At 43.7% G+C, this 14,418-nt stretch overlaps 1 protein-coding gene across 2 annotated transcripts in view; it reads right to left on the minus strand.

Moving 5' to 3' along the window:
* LOC108352304 (uncharacterized) overlaps positions 1–5,500 on the minus strand; it is a 300,039-nt gene extending 294,539 nt beyond the window's left edge. The window contains exons 1-2 of one of the 2 annotated variants that reach the window (XR_010056041.1): positions 5,446–5,500; positions 2,102–2,532 (exon numbers count right to left, since the gene is read on the minus strand). The gene's annotated coding sequence lies outside the window, so the exon portion shown is untranslated. Of the gene's footprint in view, positions 1–2,101; positions 2,533–5,445 lie in introns of those variants that run through there. The other variant, XM_063270848.1, reaches the window with a different exon arrangement.
* Between the last annotated feature and the right edge of the window lie 8,918 nt (positions 5,501–14,418).

Below are 14,418 nucleotides of genomic sequence, written 5' to 3' on the forward strand. Positions count from 1 at the left end.
CTCTGAGGCATACAGCCCCCAAGTTTCCAGAAAGGAGAGGAAATGCCTGCATATGCTGTGAAGGCAAAGACATCAGCCTACAAGGGAAGGATGACCAGGAGCTCTAGAAATAAACCCCCAAGAGAATGCTAGAATGAGTTCTACTCAGAGGGTCTAGGAAGCCTGCGGTGTTCTGACCCTCCCCTACGTTTTACTCCGACTCTCCTCCATTCTCTCTAATTCTCCTCTGCAAGCCACAGAACTGAACATGACTCAGGGATGAGCAGATTCCCTGGCTGGAACATTCATTCGCCCATCTGATATTTCCACCTAAAGGAGTCTGATTGATGCTAAAGTTGTCTCGGCATAACAGGTGACGCTGTGGGACTTGGCTGTCCTTCCCATCAACAGAGGCACACATAAGAACAGGACCGTGTCTTGGTAGCCCTCCTGGCGTCTTGCACCTGTGATTCTTGGTGGCTTCTCACCCACCCTGAGGCTTGCTGGCAGAGTCTGGGGCTGCTGATGACTGGGATTCCCCCTCTTCATGATGACACTTCCCCATGTCTATCTCTGAGCCACAGGCACCTCCAACAGGAACAACCGCCAGGGTTTGGACCAGGCAGGACCCTCACTAAGAAACATCTGCTCGAGAAGCATCCCCATGCTATTCTCACCTTGGGATCTCATTTGGCATGAGTTCTAAGACCAAATGACGTCATGATAAACTTGTAAGAAAGACACAAGCGGATGCTCTAGTCAGATGCCTCTAGATGAGATCGTTAAAAGGGGGGTGAAAGAATTTTCAAGTCCAAGTCCTCCAGGAAAATAATTTGGAGTTAATTAAAAATAACTTAAACCCAGGTAAGGTTTCCAGGGCAAAATTCATCCTTTCTGGTGGCAAAGATTGGAAGAGTTACACTTTAAAAAAATAAAATGCCATAAAGCACCAGTTTGAAAGAATTAGGCTTTCCTCTAGATTTTTGCAAAAAACAAACTGTCTTCTGTCCTTTCCAAAAGCCTCACCCAACAACACCAGCCAAAGCACAAGCACGGCTCCATCAGGATGCCCTTGGCCCACCCACAGTAACACATCTTTCTCATGGTATAATTTATTCCTTCAAGTATGAGTATAGTTCGAAGCTTCTCTTAAAAGTCGAAAACAAATTGAATATCTTGCTCCCTGGTTCTTAAAATCAAGAAGAAAATGTGCAAGTGAGTGAAATAAGCATATATTTGTTAAGTCATCAAGTACTATTTACATTGAAAGCACACTCTAGGGGGAAAAGGTTCTCCCCTCCCAGACCCCAGCATGTTGACAGCCAGAGTCCTCTACACGTTCAGTCCTGACTGAGGCTCTGTAAGAAAGGAGAAAGGGAAAAGGAACAAGCAGCTAAGGGTGTTAATTTTAAAAATACCGTGTCCTTGAGAACAGCTGGAAGATAAACCATTTCTGACACACACACACCCCACTGTCTGTTATCCCATGGCATAAAAAACGCCTGAAAGGGAACAGGAAGCAGAAAGTTCTCAGTCAGAATCTGGCTGACTTCCTCAATGAGGCTTCTGGGGTCTGTAGTAAACCCCCAGCTGGATGGTGTTACTTTTGTTTGCTCGCTCTCTAGCTGCTTTTGTAAGCCTTTGATTTGATAATATGTTGCAAGCTTTCTCTGGCTGGCTTCTCTGTAACTCCTACTTGCTTTTTGGTCTCTTTCTACAGACTTAGTAAACTTGCTGGTGCTAAGGGACGTAGCTTAGTTGGTAGAGTGATTGCCTGGCATGCAATTCCTGGTTTGATCCCCAACACTGCACAAACAGGGGGTGTTAGTATATGTTCACCGCATGGTGAGATCCAGGACAGCATTGGCCACACGAGTCTGGGTCTCAAAAACAAAACAAGAAGCTCACTCATTCTAGACCAGGAATGTGGTTATCTTAGATCACTATCTGGATCTTATAGATCAGTATGGCCCTGCACTGCTGTGCTAACCTAAGTATCTTACTTCATGATATACAGAAGTAATAACACTTAGCAATTACCTGCTACTCATCATGCTTCTGTTACTGTTTTAAGTACTTGTGTGTCTCAACCTATACTATAATATAAATTATGATTTGCAACTTTTAATTTTTAATTAGTTTATTTATTTATGTCCCAAATGCTGCTCCCTCGCTGTCCCCCCACAAAGGGCTCCTCCCCCTCACCTCTGAAAGGGTGTCCCCCAAACCCCCCACCCTGATGCATCAAGTCTCTGCAGGATTAGGGGCATCCTCTCTCACTGAGGCAAGGCAAGGCAGCCCTCTGATGCATGTGCCTGGGGCCTTGGACCAGTCCATATATGTATGCTCTTTGGTTGGCAGTTCAGTCTCAGATCTCCCAGAGGTCCAGGTCTTCCTGTGGGGTTGCCATCATGTTCAGGGCCTTCAATCCTTCCCCTAACTCTTCCACAGGCGTCCCCAACCTTTGTCCAATGTTTGGCTGTAGGTATCTGCATCTGTATCATTCAGCTACTGGGTAGAGCCTCTCAGAGGACAGCTATGCTAGGCTTCTGTCTGCAAGCACAACATAGCATCAGTAATAGTGTCAGGGTTTGGTGTCTGCCCATGGGATGGGTCTCAAGTTGGGCCAGTTACTGGTCAGCCATTCCCTCAGTCTATGCTCCATTTTTGTCCCTGCATTTCTTTTAGGTAGGACCAAATATGGGTCGAAAGTTTTGTAGGAAGATTGGTTTCCCCATCCCTCCACTGGGGTCCCTATCTGGCTACTGAAAGTGGTCTCCTCGGGTCCATATCCCCACTAATGAACATTTTGGCTAAGTTCATCCACATTGACTCCTGGGAGCCTTCCCCACCCCAGGTCTCTGGGACTTCCGAGAGATCCCCACCCCTAATAGCTGCTTATTTCCATTCATTCTCCTGGCTCTCCAGGACCTCATGAAACGGAAAAGCTTCTGTAAGGCCCAGGGCACTGTCAATAGGACAAAATGTCAACCTACAGATTGGGAAAAGATCTTCACCAACCCTGTTATCTGACAGAGGGCTAATATCCAAAATATATAAAGAACTAAAGAAGTTAGACTCCAAAAAAAGTTAAAAATACAGTACAGAGCTAAACAGGGAATCCTCAACAGAGGAATCTCAAATGGTAGAGAAGCACTTAAAGAAATGTTCCGCTTCCTTAGTCATCAGGAAATGCAAATCAAACCTACCTCACAGCAGTAAGAATGGCGAAGATCAAAAGCTCAAGCACCAGCACATGCTATCTGTGATATGGAGAAAGAGGAACCCTCCTTCATTGCTGGTGGGACTGCAAACTGTTACAGCCACACTGGAAATCAGTCTGTCGGTTCCTCAGAAAATTGGAAATAGTTCTACCTGAAGACCCAGCTACTGGGCACCTGGGCATAGACCCAAAAGATGCCTTACTGAAATGATGACATCAACTCCATCTGTCTCCATGTAAGGAACAGGCCTGATTTCCAAAAGAAGGCCATGAGCACTGGCTCCAGGAACAGACTATAAAACCCAGAAACCAAGTCATAACTCCCCCCCCAAAGAACATCCTGGGGATAACCACAGGAATGGGAAATATCTCATCTCGGGACAGGCCCTCTGTGCTGGGCAGCCCTATATCATCCCATGGTTAAACGTTCATGACACAGGGATGCAGGCCACTGAGCACCTGGGAACCCCTAACACCCACCAATGAAATTTTAGATTACCCAATCCTTCTTTTTAAAAGAAATCCACTAATTCCCTTTAAGAAAGCCTGTGTACCTTTGTCTGGGGTCACCATTTCAAAGAATGGTTGACCCCTGAATGCTGGTATTTCTGCAGAATAAATGTTCTTTGTCTTTGCATAATATCTAAATCTAGGGTCTTCCTTTGGCGATTTTTGAACCCTTACACCACCATACCACAAGGACACATGTTACAGTATGTTCATAATGACTTAATTCATAATAGCCAGAAATTGGAAGCAAACCAGACGTACCCCAACCAAAGAATGGATACAGAAAATGTGGTTCATTTACACAATGGAACACTATTTAATTCCCAGCAACCACGTGGTGGCTCACAACCATCTGTAATGGAATGTGATGCCCTCTTCTGGTGTGTCTGAAGACAGTGACAGTGTACTCACATAAAACAAATAAATAAGTCTTTAAAATATATACATTTAATTTTTTTAAAAAGTCATAAATGTTTCAGGCAGATGGGTGGGACTAGAAAATATCATCCTGAGTGAGGTGGCCCAGACACAAAAGGGCATACATGGTATGTACTCACTGGTAAGTAGATATTAGCCAAAAAAAAAAAAAAAAAAAAAGTACAGGATACCCATGATAAAACCCACAGTCCTAAAGAAGGTAAACAAGAAGGGAGGTCCAAGTGAGGGTGCTTGAATCCCACTTAGATGGGGGAACAAAATAGTCATGGATGGGAGAGGGAAGGACCTAGGTGGGAGAGAGGAGGGAGAGAGCAATGGGGGACAGGATTGAGTATGTGGAGAGATAGGATGAGTAGAAATTTGCATCCCTTCTTATATGATAAAACAGATATGTAAAAAGATTAGAAGTCCCCAAGTTCACAAAGCTGCTTCGGTATAAGGAAAACACTGGGTTCACAGCCAAGAATTCTTGGCTTAAAGTCTATACTGTGGTCACCCACGCAGAAAAACTCTCTAGATATAGATACCTAACTGCACTGGCAGGGTGAAAGAGTTAACCATTTTCCATACTGAAAAAGGTATTTTGGTTTGTTGTGCTGATCTGAGGGATGCTCAGAGTCTCTCCAAGCCACATACGTTAATTATTCCTGCTGAGACAGACTCAGGCCTACGTGGTCGAACTTTTTCATTTTCCCTGGAAAGCAGAGACAGGGGTAATAAAGGGGTTCCCTTGAGGTCTTGGGTTTAGGTCATTGCCTAGCTATGAAAAAGGACAAGGTCTGGTCCCAAATGTCTGATTAACCTTGGGCAAATCCTAAGCCATTCTCTCAATGCTAAAATGAGGCTTAAAATAGATTCCCCTGTAGCAGGAAATATTAAAAAAGGAACAAATCTCAGGCTAGTGCCGGCACTGGCGGGCCACATGGCACCAGCGTGGTGTTCTCATCTCAGTCAGCCAGACTGAAACTTAGCAGACTCTCTGACCCAGAGTTCCTGAAATCCACTAAGTTCTTTGGGTGGGTTGCTGCCATGCCAGCCCCATGCAGCAACTGCCCATCTTGCAGTTAGCTGTCACAATTCCCAGTAACCCAGCAAAATCAAAACTCCAGAGGCTTGTAATTTATCAGCCCGATTTATATCAGCAAATTCTCACCCCACAAAATGTCCACACAATAAACTCAGAGCCAATTGAAGTTGATATAAACTGCCCACCTAAGTAAGACAAACCGTCCTGTAATTATCCATTGCTTATAAGATATTCATAGCTACCTGTGGCTATTTAAAACCACACAGACCTGGGTCGTCCTTCTCTTCCTCCATCTTCCTTCCTCCTCCTGTCTCTGAACTTTCTGTTCTCTTCCTCTCCTCCCCTCTCCAACCTGGAAGTCCTGCCTACTCCTTGCCCAGTGATTGGTCCCCTGAAATCTTTATTCATTAGGGGAAGGTCCTTGCCGCCCACCCCACCTCCCCACATACCTAGGGGTTTTTCAAGCTGTACCTTCTGGGATGGGATGCTACATTGAAAGAGTTGTTCTGAGACAAGCCTGGGAAACCAGAAGAGACTGCTCTCTGCACACACATCTCGGACGCCAGAGGAAAACACCAAAGGCCATCTGGAACCCTGGTGCACTGAAGCTCCCAGAAGGGGCGGCACAGATCTTCCTGGTTGCTGCCGCCGCAGAGAGCCCGTGGGCAGCACCCCTCGAGCGAACTTGAGCCTCGGGACCACAGGTAAGACCAACTTTTCTGCTGCAAGAAAGCTGCCTGGTGAGCTCGGGACACACGGAGGCAGAATTCCTCTAGGACCGGGCACGTCCTGTGTTTACCGGAAGTCCCACACCCGCAGATCCCGGCCTGCAGCAGCTCTCTGCTCCCAGACCCCGTGAGAGAGAGAGACCTCACCGCCTGGTCAGGTGGACACTCCTGAGGCTGCAGAGCAGAAGAGACCACCAACACTGCCCACCCCTGCCCACATCCCTGGCCCAAGAGGAAACTGTATAAGGCCTCTGGGCTCCCGTGGGGGAGGGCCCAGGAGTGGCAGGACCCCTGCCTGAGACACCGCCGGAACCTGAAGGAAACAGACCGGATAAACAGTTCTCTGCATCCAAATCACGTGGGAGGGAGAGCTAAACCTTCAGAGAGGCAGACAAGCCTGGGAAACCAGAAGAGACTGCTCTCTGCACACACATCTCGGACGCCAGAGGAAAACACCAAAGGCCATCTGGAACCCTGATGCACTGAAGCTCCCAGAAAGGGCGGCGCAGATCTTCCTGGTTGCTGCCGCCACAGAGAGCCCGAGGGCAGCACCCCTCGAGCGAACTTGAGCCTCAGGACCACAGGTAAGACCAACTTTTCTGCTGCAAGTGACCTGCCTGGTGAACTCAAGACACAGGCCCACAGGAACAGCTGAAGACCTGTAGAGAGGAAAAACTACACGCCCGAAAGCAGAACACTCTGTCCCCATTACTGACTGAAAGAGAGGAAAACAGGTCTACAGCACTCCTGACACACAGGCTTATAGGACAGTCTAGCCACTGTCAGAAATAGCAGAACAAAGTAACACTAGAGATGATCTGATGGTGAGAGGCAAGCGCAGGAACCCAAGCAACAGAAACCAAGACTACATGGCATCATCGGAGCCCAATTCTCCCACCAAAACAAACATGGAATATCCAAACACACCAGAAAAGCAAGATCTAGTTGCAAAATCATATTTGATCATGATGCTGGAGGACTTCAAGAAAGACGTGAAGAACTCCCTTAGAGAAACACAGGAAAACATTAATAAACAAGTAGAAACCTACAGAAAGGAATCGCAAAAATCCCTGAAAGAATTCCAGGAAAACATAAATAAACAAGTAGAAGCCCATAGAGAGGAGACACAAAAATCCCTGAAAGAATTCCAGGAAAACACAATCAAACAGTTGAAGGAATTAAAAATGGAAATAGAAGCAATCAAGAAAGAACACATGGAAACAACCCTGGATATAGAAAACCAAAAGAAGAGACAAGGAGCTGTAGATACAAGCTTCACCAACAGAATACAAGAGATGGAACAGAGAATCTCAGGAGCAGAAGATTCCATAGAAATCATTGACTCAACTGTCAAAGATAATGTAAAGTGGAAAAAGCTACTGGTCCAAAACATACAGGAAATCCAGGACTCAATGAGAAGATCAAACCTAAGGATAATAGGTATAGAAGAGAGTGAAGACTCCCAGCTCAAAGGACCAGTAAATATCTTCAACCAAATCATAGAAGAAAACTTCCCTAACCTAAAAAAAGAGATACCCATAGGCATACAAGAAGCCTACAGAACTCCAAATAGATTGGACCAGAAAAGAAACACCTCCCATCACATAATAGTCAAAACACCAAACGCACAAAATAAAGAAAGAATATTAAAAGCAGTAAGGGAAAAAGGTCAAGTAACATATAAAGGCAGACCTATCAGAATCACACCAGACTTTTCGACAGAAACTATGAAGGCCAGAAGATCCTGGACTGATGTCATACAGACCCTAAGAGAACACAAATGCCAGCCCAGGTTACTGTATCCTGCAAAACTCTCAATTAACATAGATGGAGAAACCAAGATATTCCATGACAAAACCAAATTTACACAATATCTTTCTACAAATCCAGCACTACAAAGGATAATAAATGGTAAAGCCCAACATAAGGAGGCAAGCTATACCCTAGAAGAAGCAAGAAACTAATCGTCTTGGCAACAAAACAAAGAGAATGAAAGCACACAAACATAACCTCACATCCAAATATGAATATAACGGGAAGCAATAATCACTATTCCTTAATATCTCTCAACATCAATGGCCTCAACTCCCCAATAAAAAGAAATAGATTAACAAACTGGATACGCAACGAGGACCCTGCATTCTGCTGCCTACAGGAAACACACCTCAGAGACAAAGACAGACACTACCTCAGAGTGAAAGGCTGGAAAACAACTTTCCAAGCAAATGGTCAGAAGAAGCAAGCTGGAGTAGCCATTCTAATATCAAATAAAATCAATTTTCAACTAAAAGTCATCAAAAAAGATAAGGAAGGACACTTCATATTCATCAAAGGAAAAATCCACCAAGATGAACTCTCAATCCTAAATATCTATGCCCCAAATACAAGGGCACCTACATACGTAAAAGAAACCTTACTAAAGCTCAAAACACACATTGCACCTCACACAATAATAGTGGGAGATTTCAACACCCCACTCTCATCAATGGACAGATCATGGAAACAGAAATTAAACAGAGATGTAGACAGACTAAGAGAAGTCATGAGCCAAATGGACTTAACAGATATTTATAGAACATTCTATCCTAAAGCAAAAGGATATACCTTCTTCTCAGCTCCTCATGGTACTTTCTCCAAAATTGACCATATAATTGGTCAAAAAATGGGCCTCAACAGGTACAGAAAGATAGAAATAATCCCATGCATGCTATCAGACCACCACGGCCTAAAACTGGTCTTCAATAACAATAAGGGAAGAATGCCCACATATACGTGGAAATTGAACAATGCTCTACTCAATGATAACCTGGTCAAGGAAGAAATAAAGAAAGAAATTAAAAACTTTTTAGAATTTAATGAAAATGAAGGTACAACATACCCAAACTTATGGGACACAATGAAAGCTGTGCTAAGAGGAAAACTCATAGCGCTGTGTGCCTGCAGAAAGAAACAGGAAAGAGCATATGTCACCAGCTTGACAGCACACCTAAAAGCTCTAGAACAAAAAGAAGCAAATACACCCAGGAGGAGTAGAAGGCAGGAAATAATCAAACTCAGAGCTGAAATCAACCAAGTAGAAACAAAAAGGACCATAGAAAGAATCAACAGAACCAAAAGTTGGTTCTTTGAGAAAATCAACAAGATAGATAAACCCTTAGCCAGACTAACGAGAGGACACAGAGAGTGCATCCAAATTAACAAAATCAGAAATGAAAAGGGAGACATAACTACAGATTCAGAGGAAATTCAAAAAATCATCAGATCTTACTATAAAAATCTATATTCAACAAAACTTGAAAATCTTCAGGAAATGGACAATTTCCTAGACAGATACCAGGTACCGAAGTTAAATCAGGAACAGATAAACCAGTTAAACAACCCCATAACTCCTAAGGAAATAGAAGCAGTCATTAAAGGTCTCCCAACCAAAAAGAGCCCAGGTCCAGACGGGTTTAGTGCAGAATTCTATCAAACCTTCATAGAAGACCTCATACCAATATTATCCAAACTATTCCACAAAATTGAAACAGATGGATCACTACCGAATACCTTCTACGAAGCCACAATTACTCTTATACCTAAACCACACAAAGACCCAACAAAGAAAGAGAACTTCAGACCAATTTCCCTTATGAATATCGACGTAAAAATACTCAATAAAATTCTGGCAAACCGAATTCAAGAGCACATCAAAACAATCATCCACCATGATCAAGTAGGCTTCATCCCAGGCATGCAGGGATGGTTTAATATACGGAAAATCATCAATGTGATCCATTATATAAACAAACTGAAAGACCAAAACCACATGATCATTTCATTAGATGCTGAGAAAGCATTTGACAAAATTCAACACCCCTTCATGATAAAAGTCCTGGAAAGAATAGGAATTCAAGGCCCATACCTAAACATAGTAAAAGCCATATACAGCAAACCAGTTGCTAACATTAAACTAAATGGAGAGAAACTTGAAGCAATCCCACTAAAATCAGGGACTAGACAAGGCTGCCCACTCTCTCCCTACTTATTCAATATAGTTCTTGAAGTTCTAGCCAGAACAATCAGAGAACAAAAGGCGATCAAGGGGATACAGATCGGAAAAAAGAGGTCAAAATATCACTATTTGCAGATGATATGATAGTATATTTAAGTGATCCCAAAAGTTCCACCAGAGAACTACTAAAGCTGATAAACAACTTCAGCAAAGTGGCTGGGTATAAAATTAACTCAAATAAATCAGTTGCCTTCCTCTATACAAAAGAGAAACAAGCCGAGAAAGAAATTGGGGAAACGACACCCTTCATAATAGACCCAAATAATATAAAGTACCTCAGTGTGACTTTAACCAAGCAAGTAAAAGATCTGTACAATAAGAACTTCAAGACACTGAAGAAAGAAATTGAAGAAGACCTCAGAAGATGGAAAGATCTCCCATGCTCATGGATTGGCAGGATTAATATAGTAAAAATGGCCATTTTACCAAAAGCAATCTACAGATTCAATGCAATCCCCATCAAAATACCAATCCAATTCTTCAAAGAGTTAGACAGAACAATTTGCAAATTCATCTGGAATAACAAAAAACCCAGGATAGCTAAAGCTATCCTCAACAATAAAAGGACTTCAGGGGGAATCACTATCCCTGAACTCAAGCAGTATTACAGAGCAATAGTGATAAAAACTGCATGGTATTGGTACAGAGACAGATAGATAGACCAATGGAATAGAATTGAAGACCCAGAAATGAACCCACACACCTATGGTCACTTGATTTTTGACAAAGGAGCCAAAACCATCCAATGGAAAAAAGATAGCATTTTCAGCAAATGGTGCTGGTTCAACTAGAGGTCAACATGTAGAAGAATGCAGATCGATCCATGCTTATCACCCTGTACAAAGCTTAAGTCCAACTGGATCAAGGACCTCCACATCAAACCAGACACACTCAAACTAATAGAAGAAAAACTAGGGAAGCATCTGGAACACATGGGCACTGGAGAAAATTTCCTGAACAAAACACCAATGGCTTATGCTCTAAGATCAAGAATCGACAAATGGGATCTCATAAAACTGCAAAGCTTCTGTAAGGCAAAGGACACTGGGGTTAGAACAAAACGGCAACCAACAGATTGGGAAAAGATCTTTACCAATCCTACAACAGATAGAGGCCTTATATCCAAAATATACAAAGAACTCAAGAAGTTAGACCGCAGGGAGACAAATAACCCTATTAAAAAATGGGGTTCAGAGCTAAACAAAGAATTCACAGCTGAGGAATGCCGAATGGCTGAGAAACACCTAAAGAAATGTTCAACATCTTTAGTCATAAGGGAAATGCAAATCAAAACAACCCTGAGATTTCAGCTCACACCAGTGAGAATGGCTAAAATCAAAAACTCAGGTGACAGCAGATGCTGGCGAGGATGTGGAGAAAGAGGAACACTCCTCCATTGTTGGTGGGATTGCAGACAACCATTCTGGAAATCAGTCTGGAGGTTCCTCAGAAAATTGGACATTGAACTGCCTGAGGATCCAGCTATACCTCTCTTGGGCATATACCCAAAAGATGCCTCAACATATAAAAGAGACAGGTGCTCCACTATGTTCATCGCAGCCTTATTTATAATAGCCAGAAAATGGAAAGAACCCAGATGCCCTTCAACAGAGGAATGGATACAGAAAATGTAGTACATCTACACAATGGAATATTACTCAGCTATCAAAAACAACGACTTTATGAAATTCGTAGGCAAATGGTTGGAACTGGAAAATATCATCCTGAGTGAGCTAACCCAATCACAGAAAGACATACATGGTATGCACTCATTGATAAGTGGCTATTAGCCCAAATGCTTGAATTACCCTAGATCCCTAGAACAAACGAAACTCAAGACGGATGATCAAAATGTGAATGCTTCACTCCTTCTTTAAATGAGGAAAAAGAATACCCTTGGCAGGGAAGGGAGAGGCAAAGATTAAAACAGAGACTGAAGGAACACCCATTCAGAGCCTGCCCCACATGTGTTCCATACATATACAGCCACCCAATTAGACAAGATGGATGAAGCAAAGAAGTGCAGACTGACAGGAGCTGGATGTAGATCGCTCCTGAGAGACACAGCCAGAATACAGCAAATACAGAGGCGAATGCCAGCAGCAAACCACTGAAATGAGAATAGGACCCCCGTTGAAGGAATCAGAGAAAGAACTGGAAGAGCTTGAAGGGGCTCGAGACCCCATATGTACAACATTGCCAAGCAACCAGAGCTTCCAGGGACTAAGCCACTACCTAAAGACTACATGGACTGACCCTGGACTCCAACCTCATAGGTAGCAATGAATATCCTAATAAGAGCACCAGTGGAAGGGGAAGCCCTGGGTCCTGCTAAAACTGAACCCCCAGTGAACTAGACTGGTGGGGGGAGGGCGGCAATGGGGGGAGGGTTGGGAGGGGAACACCCATAAGGAAGGGGAGGGGGGAGGGTGATGTTTGTCCGGAAACCGGGAAAGGGAATAACACTCGAAATGTATATAAGAAATACTCAAGTTAATAAAAAAATAATCTATTTTCAATAAAAGAAAAAATAATTAAAAAACAAAAAAACAACAAAAAAAGAGTTGTTCTGGATCAAATAGCTTCATAAGGAAGGGAAATGAAGAGAGAGAGCTACGCCTCACATCTGAGAGACATGTGGAAGATGGGTTATAGCACTGGGGTGAGAATATGAAGCTTACTCTCTCTCTCTCTTCTAGGGACTCATATGAGAGCACAAAAGGAAGACACAAGCAAGGGAACCCCTGGTCAGATTACAGTAGGTCTGGAGGGGAAGGCCGTGGGCAGAGTGACCTCAGGAGTCAGTTCCAATCCTTGGTGCAGGTTACCTCAGGAGTGAAAAACCTGGCCTTGGGATTCTAAATCCATTCTCCAGAGCAGGGAAATAAAATTTCCCCCCGGGGGAACTTGAGAGCAGAGGGCTGTTAAAGTTCACAATGGAGCTGCAGAGAAGCAAGAAACAGCCCCACACCACGAGATAGGACAAGAAATGCTCATTATCGTCTATTTATGAGAGAGAAATTATCTCCCCCAAAATGGCCGCGTGTCCCACCCCACCCTCACTGAAGAAAACTGCTCCAAGGTTGGTTTAGAAAGAAGGAGAAGAGAGGAGATAGAGGTCTGTGGGCTGAGGGATTATGATTTGAGGTGAATGGAAGCAAGACTCCGAGCTTTGGCACCCTGGGGAACACAAACTCACAGACACTGGCAAGTGTGTTGGTAGGGAAATCATACTTCCCTCCACATATGGAGAAAGTGATCTAGGACCCACGGCTCCGAACACGGAGTGACTCTGGGGTGATGTTTGGGTTGCATTGAGCAAGTGGCAGCAAAGAGTGTCCCCAGCCTGGAACCAATGGTCAGAGACCTAAGCGGAGGCCCAGAAACACAAGCTTAAACAAAGAGTTGGGTCCTAGGGTGAAACACATCCCACCAGCTGCAGCTGCTGGGAGTCACTGTACATTGCATTCCTTTCTGAACTCAGGAGATAACCTTCCGGATAAGGCTTTCCAGCAACCCCAGTGATCTTCCTGTGCAAATGGCCCCTGAGAGTCACATAGCACTGTTCCCCAAATACCATGAATACTTTTGTGGCCTTGGCACCTAAAACAGACATACCACTTTAAAAGTCATCCTCCCCATAAACCTCTTACCCAGTCATGTAATGCCAAGACTTAAAAACCACCAATTGTGCTTTTTTTTTTCCTTTAAAAACCTCGAGATTGCTTTTCCCTATCCTGTTACCTCAGGAAGGTTTGTGGCCCAAGCTCTTGATCTTGAATAAAGGCTCTGCCAAGCTGGCATTGGAGTTGTGGTTCCTGATAGTATCTTTGAGGTTTTTGCAATCTGAGCACAACGCTGAGAGAGGGTGGTCTAGTCACTTCTGACATTTGGAGCTGGACAGTTTTCTGGTAGGGGCTGGGGCTACCGCTGTCTGCATATTTCAAAAGCTTAAAACAAGCTGGATGCCAATGGCACCACCACCTCAAGTGATAACCGAAAGACTTCCCCAGTTATGTCCCCAAATCCCCAGCAGGTAAAACTTCTCCCAGCAGAGAAGAACAGTGTAGGTTGAAGAGGTAAGACTGACCTACTGAAGTGAAACTTTAAAAAGGGAAGAGGAGTGTAGGTCACTCGGAAGCCTTCTGGCTGTGTTGATCCTGCTGAAGAATCTGGGGAGCTTTGGGATTCAAAGCATCATCGCCAATTATCTCAACAAGTGTTTTAACAAGGACCCTCCAGGTACCCATTCTTTCTTCAAGCTTCATTTTTTTTTTTTCAAATCCTCATCCTTTCTCCCTCCGGAGGCTGTCAGTTTCTCCTCTAGTTAAAAGCTGGCGGAAGAATTATTATTTCCTTTTCTTAATGCTTGTCAAAGTTTAATCAGCCTGATTACCAGACGGAAAATGAATGGCTGTAAGATTCCAGTTTCTAAAAACAGGTGCTCAATCAACACGAT

This window comes from Rattus norvegicus, chromosome 11, assembly GCF_036323735.1.
Source record: "Rattus norvegicus strain BN/NHsdMcwi chromosome 11, GRCr8, whole genome shotgun sequence".
Lineage (NCBI taxonomy): Eukaryota > Metazoa > Chordata > Mammalia > Rodentia > Muridae > Rattus > Rattus norvegicus.